The sequence below is a fragment of the Impatiens glandulifera genome, chromosome 5, assembly GCF_907164915.1.
Source record: "Impatiens glandulifera chromosome 5, dImpGla2.1, whole genome shotgun sequence".
NCBI lineage: Eukaryota > Viridiplantae > Streptophyta > Magnoliopsida > Ericales > Balsaminaceae > Impatiens > Impatiens glandulifera.
In genome coordinates, this window is record NC_061866.1 from 32,087,929 (window position 1) to 32,098,443 (window position 10,515).

Below are 10,515 nucleotides of genomic sequence, written 5' to 3' on the forward strand. Positions count from 1 at the left end.
ACTTTAGTGCTAGACTCCTTCCTATCTTTGAATTATTAAAACTTCGAAATCAACTATTTTTGGAACATGTTAAATATATCATTGTCTTCAAAGGTAATTGTTCATTTAATAATTCATGCAATTATCTCATATATGGATTGCTGAGTTATGGAGCCTACACTTATAATAAACTCTATTTTGTTAATTAGAGTTTATTTGATTATCTTTTTGGTTTTGGGCTTGGGCCTGACCAAAGTTATTTAGGTTTATTACTTGAATATTACCCTATAAATATGTGATTATTAAGGGTTTACATGGTTAAGACAGAATTATAGAGAGATAAAGTGTGAGGCAAAAACTCTATATTCCTTCTTGTTCTTCATAGTGAAATCTGGTGGTGACTGAAGTGGTTGTAGCTCAATTTGAGACTATAAATCTGTGTCTTCTTGTGTTCTTCTTTCTTGCATTTTTACAAATTGTTTCTAGCTGATCGGATTTGGGAGATACAAATCTTAACAACTGGTATTAGAGCAGCTAGGCTAGATTTGAGCATTGGAAACATTGGAAAGTGAGAACAGTATAGAACATGGGATTGGAAGAATTGATGGGACAGATTATGCCCTTAGAGAATGCAGATTGAAGATTATCTCTATGGAAAGAAGCTTCATGTTCCTTTGAGTGAGAAACCAGACAAGATGGATGAAGCTGAATGGAAACTCCTTGATAGACAGGTTTTGGAAGTTTTCCGATTAACGCTAGCCAAGACGGTTGCTCACAATATAGCAAAGGAGAAGACCACCATGGGTCTGATGAAAGCTTTTTCTGATATGTATGAAAAAACATTTGCTAACAACAAGGTTAACTTAATGAAAAGACTCTTTTACTTAAGAAAGGTTGATGATACTTCTGTCACTACTCATTTAAATGAATTCAATATAATTGTGAATCAATTGCTATCTATTGAGATTGATTTTGGGGATGAAGTTAGTTCCTTGATTTTGTTAGCATCTCTACCAAATAGTTGGGAACCTATGAGGGAAACAATTAGTAATTCAGTTAGAAATGATAAACTGAAATTTGTTAAAGTTAGAGATCATATTCTTGCTGAAGAGGTTCGTAAAATTGATTCTAGTAGAATATTCAAAGGTTCTGCTCTAAATGTGGAAAACAGGGGTAGAGATAATGATAGAAATTTCAACTGAGGTAAGAGCAGATCTATGTCATAGAATAGGAGGAGTCAGTCCAAGTCTGGGCAAACATTTGAGTGCTGAAATTTTGGTAAATAGGGTCATTTAAAGAGAAACTACAAAGCACCAAAGAAAAACGGTGATGATAAAAATGATGCAGCCAACGTTGTTACAGAATATGTCACTGATGCGTTACTTTTGTCTGTTGATAGCCAGATATATTAATGGGTTTTGGACTTAGGAGCGTCTTACCACACCACTACTCACAAAAAATTAATTGAGAATTATGTGGCTGGAAATTGTGGGAAAATATATCTTGTAGATGGTGAGCCATTGGATATTGTTGGCATGGGGGACATCAAATTGAAGATGGCAAATGGTTCTGTTTGGAAGATTAATAAGGTGAGAAACAATCCAGGTTTAATGCACAATCTAATTTATATTACACAACTTGATGAAGAATGTCACAATTTCAGTTATGGAAATGGTGCATGGAAGGTGTCTAAAGGAGCAATAGTTGTTGCTCGAGGTCACAAAACTGGAACGTTATACACGATTTCAACTTGCAGAGAAACAGGTGCTACTGTAGTTGATGACTCGAAGAACAGTGAGCTGTGACATTGCAGGTTGGACCATATGAGTAAAAAAGTGATGAAAATTCTTTTGAAGAATGGACAAATTCCAGAACTGAAGTCTGTTGAACATCAGTTATGTGAAAATTGTATTCTTGGAAAACAGAAACGAGTGAGTTTCTTAAAGATTGGGAAAGAGCTCAAAAAAGAAATGCTAGAGTTAGTACACACTGATGTGTAGGGACCTGTACCAATTTCTTCTATTGGCGGATCACAATACTACATGACGTTTATAGATGATTCGACAAGAAAGGTATGGGTATATTTTATGAAGCACAAGTCTGAAGTATTTTCTATTTTCAAGAAATGGAAGGCTTTAGTTGAAAATGAAACAAATCAGAAAGTTAAGTGCTTGAGATCTGACAACGGAGGTGAATATATCAATTCAGATTTCAAAGAGTATTGTGTTGTGAATGGGATCAGTATGGTGAAGACTGTTCCCCGAACGCCTCAAGAGAATGGAGTAGCTGAATGAATGAATCGAACATTGAACGAGCGTGCTAGAAGAATGAGATTGCATGCAGGGCTCCTAAAACTTTCTGGGGAGAAGCTATCAATACTGTTGCCTATTTGTTAAATAGGGGACCCAGTGTTTCTCTTGAATTCAGAATTCCTGAAGAATTCTGGAGCAATAAAAAAGTAAACCTTTCTTATTTGAAAGTGTTTGGTTGTTTATCATATGTTCATATTAATGAATGTGATAGGAGAAAGCTTGATCCAAAGTCTAATAAATGTTTTTTCATTGGTTATTGTGATATTAAGTTTGGTTATCGTTTTTGGGATAATCAAAATCGGAAGATCATTCATAGCAGAAATGTTATCTTCAATGAACAGGTTCTCTACAAAGATTATGTTGGTAAGACATCAGATGGTGATTCCAAATTGGAAGAGACTGGTATAGTCGATTTGAGAGAATTTTCAACTGAATATATACCAACTGTCGAAGAAGACCAGTGTGTTGTTGAAGATTAAATTATTGAGAACGTGGCCCTAGAGATAAATTAGAAAACACCAGTTATACAGTTGAGAAGATCGTCAAGGAATCGAAGAGCAGTTGAGAGGTGTTCTCCATCTCTGAACTATATCTTGTTGACATATAGAGGTGAACGTGAATGTTATGAGGAAGCAATACAATCTGATGAATCGGTTAAGTGGGAGTCTGGGATGAAAGATGAGATGGACTCTTTGATGTTGAATTAGACTTGGGAGTTCACTAAGCTGCCAAAGGGAAAGAAAGCACTTCACAACAAAGGGATCTTCAGGATTAAAGAAGAACATGATAAAATCATGAGGTACAAGGCAATGTTGGTTGTGAAAGGATTTCAACAGAAAGAAGGTATTGACTACAATGAGATCTTCTCTCCAGTAACTAAATTGATGACAATCAAAACTATTTTGAGTTTGGTTGTGAAAGAAGACCTTCATCTTCAACAATTGGATGTCAAAACTGCTTTTCTTCATGGTGATTTAGATGAAGAGATTTATATGCGACAGCCAGAAGGATATGAAATCAAAGGAAAATATCAGCTTGTGTGTAAGCTTCAGAAGAGTCTGTATTGTTTGAAACAGGCTCCAAGGAAATGGTACAAGAAGTTTGATAGCTTCATGAAAAGTAACAATTTTTTAAGGTGTGAAGCTGATCATTGTTGCTATATCAAGAGATTTGATAAATCATACATTATTCTGCTCCTCTATGTTGTTGACATGTTGATTGCTGGAGCAAGTTTGAATGAGATTAACAAGCTCAAGAAAGAGTTGTCTAAAAATTTTGCAATGAAGGATTTGGGTGCTGCTAAACAAATTCTTGGGATGAGAATTTTTAGGGATGAAAAAGTTCTCAAGCTTTCACAAGAAGAATATGTGAAGAAAGTTCTTAGCAGGTTCAACTTGTATGATACAAAACAAGTTACTACCCCCTTAGCTAGTCACTTCAGAATATCTAAAGATCAGTCGCCTTCAACAGAGGAGGAGAAAAATTACATGGCCACTGTTCCGTATGCCTCAGCCATTGGTTGTATTATGTATGCAATGGCTTGCACAAGACCAGACATAGAAAATGCAGTGGGAGTTGTTAGCAGATTAATGAGCAACCCGGGTAGACAACATTGGGAAGCAGTAAAGTGGATACTATGATACTTAAGAGAAAGTAAGAATCTCGCTTTATGTGTTCTAAAGTCTAATATGGGTTTGGAAGGATATGTTAATGCTCAATGGTGGTGATGTTGATAGTAGGAAGAGCACAACAGGGAACATTTATACTCTAGGAGGTACGGCAATCAGTTGGGTTTCAAAATTGTAGAAGATTGTTGCTCTTTCTAGTTGTGAGCCAGAGTATGTTGCTGTGACAGAGGATGCTAAGAAGATAATGTGGTTACAACCCTTTTTGTGAGAATTGGGTCAAGACTACGAGGGAAGTGTGTTGCGATGTGATAGTCAGAGTGCCACTCATTTGGCAAAAAATCCTATTTATCATGGCAGGACGAAGCATATACAGGTTCGTTATCATTTCATTCGGTCAACTTTAGAAGATGGAGTATTAGCTCTTGAGAAGATTCCCGGGAGTGAGAATCCAACTGATATGTTGACGAAAGTTGTGTGCAACTTCAGTTGGTCTTCTTCGTTAAGACACCGAATGGAAAGCCACTACCGATCGAGAGATGATGAAGTTAGTCTCCAAGTGGGAGATTGTTGAGTTATGGAGCCTACACTTATAATAAACTCTACATTGTTAATTAGAGTTTATTAGATTTTCTTGTTGGTTTTGGGCTTGGGACTGACCAAAGTTATATAGGTTTATTACCTGAATGTTTACCCTATAAATATGTGATTATTAAGGGTTTACATGGTTAAGACAGAATTCTAGAGAGATAAAGTGTGTGGCAAAAACTCTGTATTACTTCTTCTTTTTCATAGTGAAATCTGGTGTTGGTTGAAGTGGATGTAGCTCAATTTGAGTGAACCACTATAAATCTGTGTCTTCTTGTGTTCTTCTTTCTTACATTTTTACAGATTGTTTCAAACTGATCGGATTTGGGAGATACGAATCCTAACATGGATTTTATATAACAATAGGCTCGAGATTTATTAAAAATATAAACTATAAAATTAGAGAGTAAAAAATGAGTGTCTACAATTCGTAATGACCTTTTTGTGAGAAAAAAAAGAAGAAAAGATGAGTGAAACAAGTTTCCTCTAAATCAATTAAAGAACTTTTCACGAGTATCCAATGCTGAAAACGATTTGAACCTAGAGTTAACGACACAAATTTAAAATTCTCTAGTCTACACTAGGGGCATTTTCCAAAGACACGTGTTTAGTCTTCCGAGACTTGTAAAACCATAGATACATTCTCTTAGTTTTGATTAGAGATCCTAATAATCAGTTACCATATCTCTCAATGTGCATGGAGAGATTGTTTAAACTTGTACTCGCCAATGCCCTAAAGCATACATACAATGAGCATTTTTCCGAAATACTCTATGATGAATTCACCAGCATGTTCATAGAATTCAAATAAAGCATCATTATGAAATATCTAGTCTTTAAGCATTATATAACTATTCTTTTATTAAGACTATCATGTAAAACTTAACATCCAGACGTTAGGTGGTAACTTCAGATCTCTTCCAAATATGCATAAAACATAGCTCATATATGCTAGGTCGCATCTTCTTTCATGCAAATCCTTGTTCCTTCATGGATAAGTGACTTTTCTCTATACTCTAATTTCATACCTAAAGTATTATCATAGTCGAGAAAACGTCATTAAATTACTAAAATGTGGAGATTCTTTATCAATCCTTTGTTGGACTAACATGTATCAGTGTATTGGTTTGGTCGTGAATACCACTTGGTGGAAGTTCACGAATGTTGTTTTTCCTTCGTTGTGGAGTAAACCCTTGACGGCCACTCACACGAAAATTTACTTGATCTCCTTTGTCATGAGCACACCTCGGTGGTTGTTCACGTAACGATAATAATTAAATTTTTCATTGTGAGTGTTCCCTTGCAGTTGCTCACACCAAAACTTTACTTGATCTGCTTTGTCGTGAACATACCTCGACAGTTGTTCACACAAGGACGATAATTACTTTCTTCATTGTGAATGTGTCTTTATAGTCGCTCACACGGAAACATTACTTGATCTCCTTCGTTGTGAATAAGGGCGGAGCTACATAGGGGTGGAGGCGGGCTGTAGCCAGGGTAATGTTTTAAAATATTATATATATATATATATATATATATTTAATAAGTAATGCTTTGTCCAATTGGATTTAGAGCTGAACAATATAAGGGAGGCAGTTGATAAAACCCTAGCCTCTCCCTTCCTTTTAAAAATTAATACAATTTTTATTTTTTTATTATATTTTAAAATATAATTTATATCTATATAATTTATTAAAACTACATTTATATGATATTTATATATTATTTTTATTAATTTCAATTTAATTAATAATATAAATTACTTAAAATAATAATTTATATAAATATAAGGCTAAGATAGTCTTTTATAATTTAAAATTAATTTAAAATTATTTCAAAAATATATAAAAAAAATATAAATTAATATTAAAAAACAAGTTAAAAGAGTTATATTAATTTGGTTTGTTAATTAAATAAATAAATTTTTATATTATTTATTTTTTCAAAACAATTTATAGGCATTAATATTCTATAATTCTCTTCTCGAGTGTCTATTAACTTTATCATAATTTGTTTTTGTAATGATTTTGTATTTTTTTTCTTATTATTTTCAAATTTTGTTTTTTTTCCTATATTTTCACAAAACTAGGCTAAAATCCACTAAATTAAATTTTAAATTTTCTTATTTATATAGTTAGTTTTTCTTATTTAAAATCTAATTAATTTAACTTCTCATGTTTTTTTAACCTAATTTTCTTCAACTATATAGTTTTGAATTTATAAATTTGTTTTTAAATTGAGTATTCTTATCTTTCATTAGATTTCGTATATTTATTTTATTTTAGTAAGGGTATTCGTGAAACAGTTTGATTAATATATTCACAACCAAGGGAAAAAGAAATTCCTAGATTTTTCCCTTGGTTGTGAACACACCTTGGTGGTTGTTCTCACAAAGATGATAATTAATCTCTTTGTTGTGTGTGCACCCATGAGAGTTGCTTTCACAAAACATTAATTGGTCTCCTTTGTCGTGAACACATTTAGGTAGTTGTTCACGCAAGGACCATTATTACTCTATTTATTTTGAGTGCAACCTTGGTGACCTCAACTACGATAACATTACTAGATGTCCTTCGTTGTGAATACACATCGGTGGTTATTCACGTAAATATGATAATTAATCTCATTGTTGTGAGTGCACCCTTGGCGGTCGCTTACACAAAGACATTATTCTTCTCTCTATTTGTTGTGGAGTGCAGCCTTGACAGTCATTAACACAAAGATATTAGTCTTCACTCTCTTAATTATGGAGTGCATCCTTGACGGTTTATTTTAATGGGAAGTAACCATAGGACTATTTATTTTTTTCAATTTTACAAATAATGTAGGGGCATGCGCACCACAACTAGAGATTTATGTGAGTTTCACGCATGGTTACATGTGTGAATGAGCATAAGGCAACTATGCCCCACAACACCTCTTATGTCTCTACTAATTCAATTTTAGCCATTTAAAAGCATACTATACGCTTTCCATTTTATTTGTATATTTTTAGGTTATATACTTTCATATTTTGATTTATTAAAATTTTATGTTGTGTTTTGGTTTAGAGGTTAACATAGGATAAATCAAACTCACAATAAAAAAAACAACAAAAATGAAGAAAATATAAATTAAACCCTGAACAATTGCCCGACTGAAAAAAATTTAAATCAAAAATAAAGAAACTAAAAAAATGGGTTGTGACCGAGAAAACTCGATCGCATGCTCTCGGTCGGGTGGCTAGATTTTTTGGTCATCCGACTACAATTTCCGGTTGCTCGTATGGGCAGCTGGTGAGGTCGAATAAACGTTGGTTGGAGCGTCTAGAAATTTTGGATAAGCGTCGAAATGCTGACCAAAAATCATGTTTTTTAACCAAGAGGTAGTCAAGAAGGCTCCTAAACTCAAGAGCAAGATCAAGAGCAATCAAAGTAAAGAAATACAACTACAAACATATATAATTTATTTATTTATTGCAATTTAAATTAGAGCTAAAAAAACCTTACACGGATAATGGATAATGAAGTTCTTGATCCGAAAAGCTTACACAAAAACCCTTAAGTAAGAATATTTTAGAACCAAGGCAAACTATCTTGGTATTCTTGCATAAATATGAAGGGAGTCACTTTAGGTTTAGAATGGAGAATGATATGGGCAACCTAGGAGCGTGAGTTGTGAAATTCTAGGGTTTTTTTTTGTCAATTGTCAGTCTTCGGTCGTCTATTGTTGGTGTCAGTTTTTGGCGGTCGGGATGTTTTGTTTTGGGTGTTAGTTTTTCTTCTTCGTGTGTGTCTTTTTTTATTTGCAACCCTTAGCCTTCTTTTATACTGATAAGAGTCATTGACTTATGGTTTCTAGGTTTGAGCCTACTCAATTTGGGCCCTTTTAATTCCCCATTTTTCAAGAAAAAATAAAAACTATAAAATTAAATAAATATATTAATCATAAATCAATTATTTCATATTAAATTATAACTAATCATATGTTTATTCCAAAAAAAAAAACTTAATCTTCTTTATAACATAACTCAATAATATTTTTTAAAGATCCTAAATGATCTCAATCAACTTAAAAAATTATTTAATGTATAAGGAAAAGACAAAGTCAATATTAGTTAAAACTAATTTATTAATTATGATTTATTTATTTCACATAAAATCTATATTTAAAATCTGAAATCAATCTTTAAGTTTAATTGTAAAACATTTTTTTTCAAAATTAATTAAGTATTTTTTTAAAAATGTCTTAATATAATAGTAGTCCATACTATTTCAATTTAAACTATTATCACCTTATTATTTTATTTTTATTAAAAATCTGAAATAAACTATTTTCAAAACCCGATACATACATCAATGACTCCAAAGATAATTGTGCAGTAAACTCGTATATGGATTTTTTTATAACAATAGGCTTTGTATTTATTAAAAATATAACCATGTAATAGGGAAGTGAAAATGAGTGTCTAATACTCGAATACTAGACCGGAATAACGATCAAGTCGCAAACCGATATTTTTCGGCCTATTTTGAGTTGCTTCAAACGATATTTTTATAAATACTCAGAGTTCTAACATTATGAAACTTCCACATTGACTAGTTTAAAAAATGTAAGTTTTTTTGCATAATATTGTAATTGAACATATTCGACAAAAAAGCATATCGATGACTATTATTTGAATAAACACAATATTTTCGTAAAACGTGAAATTTTCAAAAACTAACAGGTTCATGATGTCCAGACAATAAAAAATAATTAATATTAATATCATTTTTTTTCAGAAAAACACTCTGAAAAATGAGAAAAAATATTTAAATATCAAAATAAACAATGATTTTCTGAAGAGAGAGAAAAGCTCTAGAGATTTTAAGTTTTCGGCGAAAACTTTGGCAGCTAATTCTATCATCACAAATACACGAATAACACGATCAGAACGAATGACACGATTGACACAAACGACACGAACGACACGATTGGCACGAACGACACGATCGACACGATTTTCATGGTATTAAGGTCGATGTAGCTTGTCAAACGTGCACACGAATCGGCATAATCGGCACAAACGACACAATATCAATTCTAATTATTAGGTCGATCATTTATCTACAAAGCTTGGTTAGAAAGTTAGGGTTTCTGGTTTACCCTGTTTTGTATAGTAAGGTTTCTAGTGTACCATATTCTATAATTTCTCTTCTTTGTTGTTTTGTTTCTTTGTTCTGTTTTCATTAAAATGGGAAGAAAAAAAATCAATAAGTATAAGGAAGTAAAAGAATTTGTGATAAAAGGTTTAAGGGAGGTAGTTGAAAAAAATTGATAGAATTGCTGAAGAAATAATCCAATAAAAACAAGAATGTAGCAAAGGTAAGAAACCAATTGCTGTTAAAAATTCTAAAGAAAATGCTGCAAAAAAATAGGGAAAGAAAGAAGGAATTTGGAAAGTTTATAATAAAAGAGCTAACATATTTGGTCTTAAAAACCAGATTACAAAACTCCTAATACATTCGAAGAAGGAGAAATCACAATCAGTAAAGAGAAAGCTCAGCAAATAATAGTCCAACTCAATATTCATTATCTCCAGGACTGGAATTTATCAAAGAAAATAGAATATGAGAAAATAGTTAAATAGTCAGTTGATGCAATAATGGAGTTGATGAAGGCTCCCAAGACCAAGACCTACACTATCAGGAGTAATTCAACATTAAAAGTCAACGAGGTATGGAAGAATAAAACAGAAAAGAAATATGAAGATCATGCCTACAAAGGAAAACTCTACTTGGGGATATCCAAACAAAGGTAGAGGAACTCAACTCGCCTTTTGAATTTAAATTGTCTTCTAAAGTAGAGGAGAAATGTATTGAAGACTGCAAGTTTGTGGTTGTTGGAAACTTCATTGGAAAAAACAGAGTATCATTCCCAACTACCAAAGAGGCTATAATTAGATAATGGGGAAAAAATGGGCTTGAAAAAGTTTCTGCAAACATACATGACCTCTACTTCCTGTAGTTCAAAAAGAGCTCAAATCTGAA